This window comes from Peromyscus leucopus, chromosome 3, assembly GCF_004664715.2.
Source record: "Peromyscus leucopus breed LL Stock chromosome 3, UCI_PerLeu_2.1, whole genome shotgun sequence".
Taxonomy (NCBI): Eukaryota; Metazoa; Chordata; class Mammalia; order Rodentia; family Cricetidae; genus Peromyscus; species Peromyscus leucopus.
The window spans coordinates 77,715,312-77,728,371 of NC_051065.1; positions in this window are offsets into that span (position 1 = coordinate 77,715,312).

Genomic DNA, 13,060 nt, shown 5'->3' on the forward strand with positions numbered 1-13,060 from the left:
TTTTGGGGAAACCAACAGCTGTCTTTCTTTTTAGTCTAATTATTTGGATTTTTATATGTGAATAGTCTATTTACATAATTCCCATCCTGAAACCACTTCAGCACATCCTCTGTCTCTCTACTTCTCTCAAATTCATTGTCTCTTCTTCTTCTTTTTCTTTACTTTTTTTTTTTTTGGTTTTTTTTTTTTGAGACAGGGTTTCTCTGTGTAGCTTTGCGCCTTTCCTGGAACTCACTTGGTATCATTGTCTCTTCTTTAATTGTTATTTTCAAATATATGCACACATAAATATATGTTTGTATGTGACTAAATTTATAAATACAAGGTTATATGTCTACAACACAATCCCTACAGCTAAGGCTCAGAAATTCCACAGGATAGCAGAATGATCATAGGAGAAACATGACCAGGACACTTGCTCTGAGATTGCATCTTTTCATATGTCAGGAAAGTTGCACCAATGAAATCTCAACAATATGGTTGCCTACACAAGACTTTGTAATGTCAGGCCTAGTTGACGTGTCAATGTCTACTTGGGAAATTTCATAAGACTTTGCCTTACATGAGAGAGAGAAAGCCAACTTGTTATTGATGAGAGAGAGAAAATTTCTTTTCCCTAACAATGAGTCACATAACTCTTTATCCTATAAAAGGTGGTCAGCCTTAAAAACAGAGAAACACTGAAGAGACTCCTTAGTTGCATTTATGCATTTAATCATGTGTTTGTGTGTAGATAGATAGAATTGTAGATAATAGATAGATGATAAGTATGTAGGTAGATATATGAATAGGTAGACATAAGATAGATGTTAAAAGAAGATTGATAGAAGACATATAGGTAGGTAGATATATCAATATATAGATATACAGATAGACAGACAGATGATAGATAGATAGATAGATAGATAGATAGATAGATAGATAGATAGATAGATATAGATAGATGACAGATAGCTTTAACTATCAACTTGACACAAGCTAGATTTGTCTGAAGGACTGTATATATTATATTGGCATTTGTGCATGTCTTAATTATTATGGGCAAAACTAGTCCAATGAGATGAAAGGCTCCCACTCCTGTCACTCAGCTTTAAGTTTGTTAGCCTGTAGTGTCTCATGGGGACATTGTTGTTCTACACACAATAACTCCATTTCAAGTCTTAAATTATGGATGTCTGTCTATATTACAGAAAGCATCTATTGCCCTAAGTTTTTCTATGTGATTTTTCAAGATGTGAAACTTGTGAGCTACAAAATTGACAAAATGTATCCATTAGTACAAGTCCTGGTTAGGTTTTGTCTACTTGACACAAGCTCAAGTCATCTGGGAAGAGGGAACCTCAATGTCTAAGAATTCTCCATGAAATTGACTTGTTGCAATGCCTATGGGGCATTTCCTTGGTTGATAGCTGGTGTCAGAGATCATTAATTTTCAAACATGTTTGAAAGAATTCCTCTACTGCTTTTATCAGCTCAAATAAGATAATTATATACTCCTATGAATGCCAAAAATAAATGACATTAATATGTAAGTGATTCTATGAGCATGAAAAGTGACATTGCTTACAAATAGTTAAAATTAATAAAACTTTGGGTTCTTATACATCACTTTAAGTTAAATGAGCATGGAAATCTGAATTTTGGGGGGCTGGAGAGATGACTCAGAGGTTAAGAGCACTGGATGCTCTTTCTGAGGTTCTGAGTTCAATTCTCAGCAACCACATGGTGGCTCACAACCATCTGTAATGAGATCTGGTGCCCTCTTTTGGCATGCAGGCATACATGCAGGCAGAACATTGTATACATAATAAATAAATACTTTTAAAAAATTTTTGAATATCTGAGTTTTTTGAATATCTCTCTATTGTTGGAAATAAATTCCTCACAATTAGAAATTAGTTAATTTTTTCCTGTAATATATTGAATAATTTATTTCTCTTATGATTTTATCAAACTTTTCCTCAATAATGCTGTCATGTCCACTAACATGGCTCCGAACATGATTAAATACCTTGAGTCAAGAGTGAAAACCATTGAGATCAAAGTGCATGGTATGCATCCTAGTCATAATGTCAAAAACAGACCTTCCATGCCTCTCTAATAGATCATGGGAGACATTCACTCATTATTAAAGATGTATAAACACCTAATATTTTAATCGAGTCTATATGATGATGGAATAATCCATCATATGCGAACATGTAATATAAAGGCACATGAACTCAAAATATTCCATGATAAAACCAGATTTAACAATATCTTTCCACAAATCCAGCCCTACAGAAAGCACAAGAAGCAAAATCCAACCTAAGGAAGTTAGATACATGAAAACACAGGCAATAGATAATTTCACCCCAACAAATACCAAAGAATGGAAACATACAACACTACCACCAAACAAACAAACAAACTAACAAACAAACAAACAGGAATCAATCACCGGTCATTAATATCCATTACTGTCAATGGTCTCAATTTACCTATAAGAAGACACAGGCTAACAGAATGGATATGAAAAACAAGATCCATCCATTTGCTGCATACAAAAAACACCACCTCAACTTCAAAGACAGACACAACCTCAGAATTAAAGGCTGGGAAAATACTTTCCAATCAAATGGATTTAAGAAGCAAGGTGGTGTAGCTATGCTAATAACTAACAAAATAGACTTCAAACTAAAATCAATGGAAAGATATCAAGAAGGATATTACATATTTATTACAGGGAAAATCAGACAAGAAGAAGTGTAAATTCTGAACATTTATGCCCCAAATACAAGGGCACCTACATTTGTAAAAGCAACATTACTAAAGCTTAAATCACACATCAAACCCCATACACTAGTAGTGGGAGACTTCAACACCCTACTCTCACCAATGGACATGTCTGCCAGACAGAAACTTAACAGAGAAATAAGGGAACTAACAGATATTATGACTCAAATGGACTTAATAGATATCTACAGAATATTCCACCCTAACACAAAAGAATGTACCTTCTTTTGAGTACCTCTTGGAACCTTCCCCAAAATCAACCACAGGCTTGGTCACAAAGCAAGTCTCAACAGATACAGAAAAATTGAAATAACCTCTTGTATCTTATCCGACAACCTTGGCTTAAAGTTAGATTTCAACAACAACAGAAATTACAGAAAGCATACTATCTCATGGAAACTGAATTATGTCCAATAGAATCACCAATGAGTCAAGGAAGAAATAAAAAGAAAGAAATTAAAGATTCTAAGAATTCAATGAAAATGAATGTAGAACATTCCCAAACTCATGGGATACTATAAAAGCAGTGCTAAGAGGTAAATTCATAGCTCTAAATGCCCACATAAAGAAGTTGTAGAAAACTCATGCTACTTAACAGAACAGCGGAAAGCTCTCAAACAAGAAGAAGCAAACTCACCCAGGAGAAACAGATGCCAGGAAATATCAAGTCGAAGGCTGAACTCAATAAAATAGAAAAAAGAGAACAATACAGAGAATCAATGAAATAAAGAGTTGGTTCTTTGAGAAAATCAACAACATAGACAAGCCCTTATGCAAATGAACCAAAAAGCACAGAGAGAGAGAGAGAGAGAGAGAGAGAGAGAGAGAAGAGAGAGAGAGAGAGAGAGAATCCAAATTAACAAAATCAGAAATGAAAAGGAAGACATAACAACAGACAATGAGGAAATCCAGAGAATCATCAGGTCAGACTTCAAAAACCTGTGCTCCACAAAATTGAAAAATCTAAAAGAAATGTACAATTTTCTGTATAGGTGCTCCATACCAAAGTTAAATCAAGACCAGATAAACTATTTAAATAGACCATAACCCCCAAGGAAATAGAAATGGTCATTAAAAGACTCCCAAACAAACAAAAAAAAAAAAAAAAAAAACAAAAACAAACAAACAAACAAAAAAAAAAAAAAACAAAAAACCCAGGACCAGATGGTTTCAGCACAGAAATCTACCAGATTTTCAAATAAGAGCTAATACCAATGCTCTTCAAATTGTTTCACACAATAGAAACAAAAGGAACATTACCAAACTCATTTTATGAGGTTACAGTTACTCTGATACCCAAACCATGCAAAAATGCAACAAAGAAAGAGAATTACAGACCAATCTCCCTCATAAACATTGATGCAAAAATATGCAATAAAATACTGGCTAATTTAATCCAGGAACACATCAAAAATTTATCCACCATGACCAAGTAGGCTTCATCCCAGGGTTGCAAGAATGGTTCAACACATGAATATCTGTCAATGTAATACACTATATAAAAAAAACTGAAAGAAAAAAAAAAACCACACGATCATCTCATTGGATGCTGAAAAAGTCTGACAAAATCCAATACCCCTTCATGATAAAGGTTCTAGAGAGATCAGGAATACAAGAAACATACCTAAACATAATAAATAATAATAAAATAATTATAATAATAAAACTATCTGAAGAAAGAAATTGAAGAAGATATCAGAAAATGGAAAGATCTCCCATGCTCATGGATAGGTAGAATTAACATAGTAAAAATGGCAATCTTACCAAAAGCAATCTACAGATTCAGTGCAGTTCCCATCAAAATCCCAACATAATTCTTCACAGACTTGGAAAGGCAATTTACAGGAAGTCAACAGCCAACATCAAGTTAAATGGAGAGAAACTTAAAGCAATTCCACTAAAATCAGGAACAAGACAAGGCTGTCCACTCTCCCAATAATTATTCACTATAGTACTTGAAGTTCTAGCTGGATCAATAAGAAAACAAAAAGAGATCAAGACTATACAAATTGCAAAGTCAAACTTTCACTATTTGCAGATGATAAGATAGTATACATAAGTGACCCCAAAGATTCTACCAGGGAATTCCTACAGCTGATAAACTTCTTCAGTAAGGTGGCAGGATACAAGATTAACTCAAAAAAATCAGTACCCTTTCTATATACAAAAAATAAATGGGCTAAGAAAGAAATCAGAGAACATCACAACTTACAGTAGCCACAAATAATATAAAATACCTTGGGGTAGCACTAACTAAGCAAGTGAAAGACCTATATGATAAACACTTTAACTCTCTGAAGAAAGAAATTGAAGAAGATATCAGAAGATGGAAAGATCTCCCATGCTCATGGATAGGTAGAATTAACTTAGTAAAAATGGCAATCTTACCAAAAGCAATCTACAGATTTAGTGCAGTTCCCATCAAAATCCCAACATAATTCTTCACAGACTTGGAAAGAACACTACTTAACTTTATATGGAAAAACAAAAAACTGGGATAGCTGAAATAATCCTGTATAATAAAGCAACCTCTGCAGGCATCATGATCCCTGACCTGAAGCTCTACTACAGAGCTATAGTAAGAAAAACAGCTTGGTACTGGCAAAAAAAAATATGTGGACCAAAGGAATTGAATAGAAGACCCTGACATTCATCCATGCACCTATGAACATAGGATCTTTGACAAAGAAGCCAAAACTGTACCATGGAAAAAGAAAAGCATCTTCAACAAATGGTGCTAGCATAACTGGATGTCAACATGCAGAAGATTGCAAATAGATCCATATCTGTTGCATGTACAAAACTGAAGTCCAAGTGGATCTCAACATAAATCCAGTTACACTGAACTTGATAGAAGAAAAAGTAGGAAGTAGTTTTGAATGCATAGGCACAGGAGACTACTTCCTAAATATAATGCCAGTAGCACAGACACTGAGAGAAACAATTAATAAATGAGACCTCCTGAAACTGAGAAGCTTTTGTAGAGCAAAGGACATGGTCAATAAGACAAAATGACAGACTACAGAAGAGAAAAACATCTTCACCAACCCCACATCTGACAGAGGGCTGATCTCCAAAATATATAAAGAACTTGAAAAACTAGACTTCAAAATACTGAACAATCTAATAAAAAAAAAGGCTACAGAACCAAATAGAGAATTTCAACAGAAGAATCTCAAATTGTTGAAAGACATTTAAGGAATTGCTCAACATCCTTAGTCATCAGGGGAATGCAAATCAAAACAACTCTAAGATACCATCTTACACATGTCAGAATGGCTAAGACCAAAAACACTGAAGACAGTTTATGTTGGAAAAGATGTGGAGCAAGGGGAACACTCCTACACTTTTGGTAGGAATGCAAACTTGTACAGCCACTCTAGAAATCAGTATGGTGGTTTCTCAGAAAACTGGGAATCAATCTTGATTAAGACCCAGCTATACCACTCTTGGGCATATACCCAAATAATGCTCAATCTTACCACAAGGACACATGCTCAACTATGTTCATATCAGTATTATTCATAATAGCCAGAACCTGGAAACAACCTAGATGCCCCTCAACTGAAGAATGGATAAAGAAAATGTGGCACATATACACAATGGAGTACTACTCAGCAATAAAATACAATATCATGAAATTTGCAGGCAAATAGATGGAACTAGAAAATATTATCCTGAGTGAGGTAACCCAGATTCAGAAGGACAAATATAGTATGTACTCACTCATAAGTGGATACTAGATATGAGGGAAGGGATGGCTATACTACAAACCACAGCTCCAAAGAGGCTAGATAACAGGGAAAGATCCTAGGAGAGACACATGGATAACTCAGCAAAGGAGAAGTGGATGAAATCTATATGATCATACTGGTTTGGGGGTGTGGGGCAAAAGGAGTGGGGGATGAGAACATAGGGATATGTGAGGGTCGAGTTGAAACAGACACAGAGTGGGAGGACTGGGCAGAAGATACCATGATAGATGAGGACATCATGGGAATAGTGTAGATGTAACCAACTGTCTTATTAAATAAGAAACACAGAACCAATGCAAAGAAGAAAGCCATGAGGTCAGACCTAAGAGCTAAAACCTTACCCTTCCTCCTGCGTTGGTCCTACCTTTCCGAACCAGAACTACTTCCTGTGTGTCTGTCTTTTTAAAGTGTTTCTGTTCTGCCTTCTCATTGGTTGTAAACCCAACCACATGACTACCTCGTCACAGTCTGTCTGTATAGACCTCCAGGTTTTCTATGATTGGCACCGAGATTAAAGGCATATGTATCCAATAATGGCTGTATCCCTGAACACACAGAGACTTACCTAGCTCTGCCTACCAAGTGCTGGGATTACAAACTTATGCCACCACTGCCCTGCTTTCCTATGGCTTGCTAATAGTTGACCCCCCAGGCAACTTTATTTATTAACATACAAATACCATTTTAATACAAATAAAGTATCACCATAGAATAGGCAGAGGCAGGGTGCTGGGGAGGCTATCAGGAATGCACAACGATGACCCCACCTTGGACTGCAGGCAGTGGTCCAGAGGGTGCCTGGTCTGGTCTACTCTGGTGACTGGTCTAGTGAATATCCTAACTGTCATCATAGAGCCTTTGTCCAGTGACTATGGAAGGAGATGCAGAGATCCATGGCCAGCCACCAGGCTGAGCTCCGGGAATCCAATGGATGAGAGAGAGAAGGGTATCTGTAGGCAGGGGATTTTGAGATCATGATGGGAAGATGTGCAGAGATGACCAGCTACACTAGAGGAAGTCCATAAACTGTGTACTAGTGGCTGTAGGTCTCATGGGACTGTGGTAGGCCCTCTGGACATGGAAGATAGTTGTTTGGCTCAAACTGTGTGGGGGGGACCCAGGCAATGTAATCAGGATCCATCCCTGGTACATGGGCAGGCTTTTGGGAATCCGGTGCCTGTGGTGTGATGCCTTGCACAGCCTTGGTGCAGTGGGAAGGGCTTGGACCTGCCTAGGCTCATTATGCTGGGCTCTGCTGACTTCCCATGGGAGACCTTGATTTGGGAGATGTCGGGGTATAGGGTGGCTTGAGAGAGAGGGCTAGGGGGTGGGAGGAGGTGGGATCTGTGGGTGGTATGTAGAGTGAGTAGAAAATTTCTTAATAAAGAAAAATGAAAAAAAAAAAAAAAACCTCAGATGTCCTACACACTAGACTTAGTTAGGTTTTGGTTGTTGCATATTCAGAAACATTTCACTCTTGCCAAAGTCTTCATGTGACTCCATGAAGAGTTGTGACACACAGTTTATGAAACTGAGTTTTAGTGGATATTTTAAATAAACCCATACTAGTGTTTTTTAATTAAGACATTCTTGGAAATATTAAAGTCATTTTGTCTTCCTTCCTTTCCTCTCTTCTCTCCTTCCTTCCTTCCTTCCTTCCTTCCTTCCTTCCTTCCTTCCTTCCTTCCTTCTGTCCTTCTTCTTCCTTCCTTCCTTCCTTTAAGTGCCTTCATTTTATTTTCTGGAATGCTAGGCAACTGAGCAATTCAGTGTATGTTACATATTAAATATTAAACTAAAGATGACCTTATACAAGAGAAACATTTTTGTGGTTCAAACAAAGTAGCTAGTTTTTTGTTTTTTTTTTTTTTTTTTTTTTTTTTTTGCCAGTGTCAGGAATAGATTTTTAAATAAACTCGTATAATACCTAGCTGCTTTTAAATATATCTTTTACACACAGATAAGTGAAGTTCTTATTTGTTATCAAAGTCACTTCTCTTTTTTGTCAGACAGAGTTCATTACAGAAAGACAGAGATCATTATAATTTGTCAAAATTCAGAGATGAGTTCCCCAGCCCAAGCCAGTGGATACATCTAGATACAATGCCTGTATCAAAGGCTCAGGGAACATCTAATAGCCTGTCAGAGGGTTGTAATATCCAGACTACCAGGAAGTTAGCTGTAATTTTGCCTCCTAGAAATGACAGGAAAGTTTCATTTTACTTACCTTTTAATGTGGTCACTGGAATGTTTAAATGTGTTACCCCAATACAATTTCTAGTGGATAATGTTGGTCTAGAGGTTGAAGAAAAAGCAGTGAAAAATTATAACAATTACAGTCATATTATGCATGATTTCTGCCTTGTTGTTATAAGCAATGCTGCTCTTTATGGCCACACTTACCAAACTTTTTTCTCCTTGCAGATGATTCTGTTTATACTGTTGCCCAATAAGTAACTAAAAGTGTTCTTTAGCACTAAGAACAAGGAGATTCTGATGTGTTTTTTGGAGTTATATAAAATGCTTGCAAGTATTGACTTATAGTGTGGTTAGTCATGAGTTCCATGCTAATGAATCAACAATTCAAGTATACATTAAATCAATACAGTGACATTGTAATGGTGACGTTTTACTATATAAATACATACTGTAAGTACATAATGATAAGTTGGTATCAGATATTAAATTAAATATACTTCAACAGAAATAAATAAAAAGGGTTATATGGAGGGAAATATCTAGAACAGAAGAAAGATCTCAAAGAATACTGAAACAGAAGATAGCAGATATGCCTTTCTGACAGTAGTATAGAGTTCTGGGTATTTTATCCACAAATCTCATATGTTTACATAAAAATCTTCAGTTCTAGGAAAATTAGTTTTAAGTTGCCTAAACTCATAAAAGAGAAGCATTATGTACATTTTCTCAGTGTACATTGCCATTGTATTTAAAGTAGAACTTTTATTTGTATGTCCCTTTAGTTTCATATTCTGCTAGTTAGGTACAAATTTTCAGGTATTAGGTCTCTACAACCTGTTTAATATTGTTATATAGTTCTCATGAGCAGAATTTAGAAAGCACTAACATAAAAATCAAAGTTGGGCATAAAAGAAAGACCAAGAAATTGATTGATTAATCATTTATTTATCAAGTGAAAACTTGGGTTATTAATTTAAGTTACACTATCTTGATGACAAGCATGACAGATGAACCTGTGTAGAACTCTACTGCACCATCCCCACATATGAAAAGTGCTGTGGGATGGTCTATATGACAAATTGCTCTGATTGGTCAATAAACAAAACACTGATTGGCCAGTGGCCTGGCAGGAAGTATAGGCAGGACTAACAGAGAGGAGAAAAGAAAGAATAGAAAGGCAGAAGGAGTCACTGCCAGCTGCCGTCATGACAAGCAGCATGTGAAGATGCCGGTAAGCCATGAGCCACGTGGCAAGGTATAGATTTATGGAAATGGATTAATTTAAGCTATAAGAACAGTTAGCAAGAAGTCTGCCATGGCCATACAGTTTGTAAGCAATATAAGTCTCTGTGTTTACTTGGTTGGGTCTGAGTGGCTGTGGGACTGGCGGGTGACAAAGATTTGTCCTGACTGTGAGCAAGGCAGGGAAACTCTACCTACAGAAAAGTTGGCCACATTTTTGGAAGTTCTGTGAGCCTACGTCTCATGTATAAAATTGAGATGCCATTTAGGTGTATGATAATAGTGAGTGTGAAGCAGAAACTGACAATTTCGCTTTGCAATAAGATCAATGCAAGTATGCAACCATTAAGTTTTCTTAGATCATTTGTCAAAACAATGTTATTGTTGCATGTAAAAAAAAATTCATTTGTACTTGAGGAACAAGTACAGATGTCTGTACATATTAAGAAAGACAGTGGAGCCTGGCGTATTGCTGAGTCTAACATTCTCCAAGTGACAATGTTCTTGCTGTCTGACATACTTCAATTTTGTTTAGTCTTTTATATATTTCCCTTTTCAAATTCTTCACTGTTCAAAAACCACTACCAGATTCTTCCTTTTCCATGGTGTCTATCTTTCTACATGGTCTTAACATCTCAGACTGTAGCAATGCAGGAAGTAGGTGTACCTGCAATGGACACAGTTCATTTTCTGGACAGGACTTAGCAGCAGCTCACCTGACAGTTACCAAGTCAAATGCAGAAAAGTGGGGGATTTAGAGACAAAGTAGCAAGTTCCTTTCCATGAACACATGCTTCAACTCTGGAGCAATTGTGGCTCACCAAAGCTGTGAGGAAGCAGAATAAGATTTCTTCCCCTACTCTCTTTCTGACTGAATCCATGTGTTTCTAATTTGCTTAGGAATCTCAAGTAGTCTGTCCCCAACAGATCTGGGTATTTCCCCCCAGAATGCATGATATTCTAGATATTCTTATCTTAGCAAATACCCAACCAAGTATTGCAATAAGTACCTTGAGTCACTATTGACCTTTTACTGCTTTTATTTTCCTAATTATAACCCATCACAAAGTGCAGTAACACTATAACATGAATTTTAAATGGTCTTGTTAATAGAAAACCCAGAGCCAAATATTGGGGTGAATGCTGAAAGATCAGAAAAACAGAACAAGCCACAGCCAACCTCATCTTGCAAACTCCTCACTGATCTTATTTCCTCAGACTGAAAACCTCTGAGTCCTCATTGGAATGAATCTCAGCTAAACTGCTGCTAAAAAGCCTTTAGTTCCTGGTCTTCATGCCTTATATAACTTTCTACTTCCTGCCACCATTTCCTGGGATTAAAGGCGTGTGTCCTGCCCAAGCAAAGAAATTAGATCTCAAGTGTGCCACCATGTCTGTCTCTGTTCCCAATGTGGCCTTGAACTTACAGAGATCCAGACAGATTTAGCGAATGATAGGATTAAAGGCGTGTGTGCCACCACTGATTGTCCTCTGTGTCTAACCTAATGGTTGTTCTGTTCTCTGATCTCCTTGTAAGTTTTATTTGTTACAGCACAAATAAAATATCACCACAAGACACCACTGTCAAATTCACCTGCCTCTCCCTCAATCACTGTCACCTCTAGCTGTCATTATCACTAATCTCTCCCATGTTTGCTTCTGATTCAGCTACATCTTTATCTCTAGACTGTTTAGCCCCTTGCAGTGAGAGTGAGGGTTTTTTTTTTAAGATTTGATTCTTATCATCTGCTTCTTTAGTGATATCTATAGATTTAGGATTAAAAGCAAATGTTTTATCATGACTTTGTTGCAAAATATGCTAGAATGTCCCATGGATTTCCTCACAATATAATATATGGCAGTTCTTAAAGAACATGTTGTGTAAGCACATCACGAAAGATTTATAGTTTTTTAAAGAATCATGAGCACCATGATGCAGGGACTCAATAATGTACTATTGATTCCCCAGGGTCCACGGGAGCTTTGCTGTGTCTGGAGTTGGATATCAGCGAAAAAATCTACATACACTACATTTTTAATGTCTGTTAACTTTATTCCTCTAAGACAAAATTACGTCAGTTCAGCTATAGTTCCACCAGGCATTCAAGGCAGGAACAACTCTAGACATACCAAGCTCTATATCCATCTACTTTATTTCTCTAGGATGAAATCTTGTCTCCATAACTGCAGTTCTGTCCAGCTCCCTAGCTCATAGTCTAGCTAATGACTAACTCCTGTGCTTTCAACCTCATCTTCATCTTCTGTATCCTCTTTCTCCATCTCTGCTACTCTCTATGCCTGGCACTCAGAAAACTCTACTCGAAATCTGCTTACCCTCTATGGAACCTCTCTCTCCCCATGCTGTTCTGTCCCTGTCTACAGATAATGTCTACCCTTTCTTTTCCTGGGCAAGTGGTTCCTTGCCTTCTCAGGAATGTTATTTTACATCTCATCTCTACATGTAAAAACAATTTTTGTTATCAGTCAAAATGCTCTGGAGAACCACTAAGCCTCCTCAAGGTGAGGGGATGGTCTTAGATTCATTAGCACAGGAAACAAAGCTATGCATCTCCTGCAAGCTTGTACCCTAAACTCTGCAGGGCAGTTAGTAACTAGGTAGGTTCAGCAGGTCTGGGTAGCTGAACTGTTTACCAGTTGATCCTGGCATGCGAGGATTTCATAGCAGAAGACAGCTGAAATATTAAAGGCTGGGTAACACCAAATATACATAATAAATGGCTTTGCCTTTTGATAGGTCCTTGGCCGGTCAAAGTTCAGCTTTAATAAACAGCTGAATCTCTATGATATATTGTTGTGGCCTGCAAGAGTATACTACTAACTGGTGTAGCTTGAGTTTTCTCCAGTCCTGCCCATCACCACGGACCCCACAACCACTTATAAAATAAACACAGAGAAGCTTATATTATTTAAACTGTTGGGCCATTAGCTCAGGCCTACCATTGACTAGCTCTTACACTTAACTCAGCCCATTTCTGTTAATCTATATGTTGCCATGTGTTCTGTGGCTTTACCTGTTGCCTTTACATATTGTTCTCTGGACAGCAGGCTGGCGTCTCCCATACTCCACC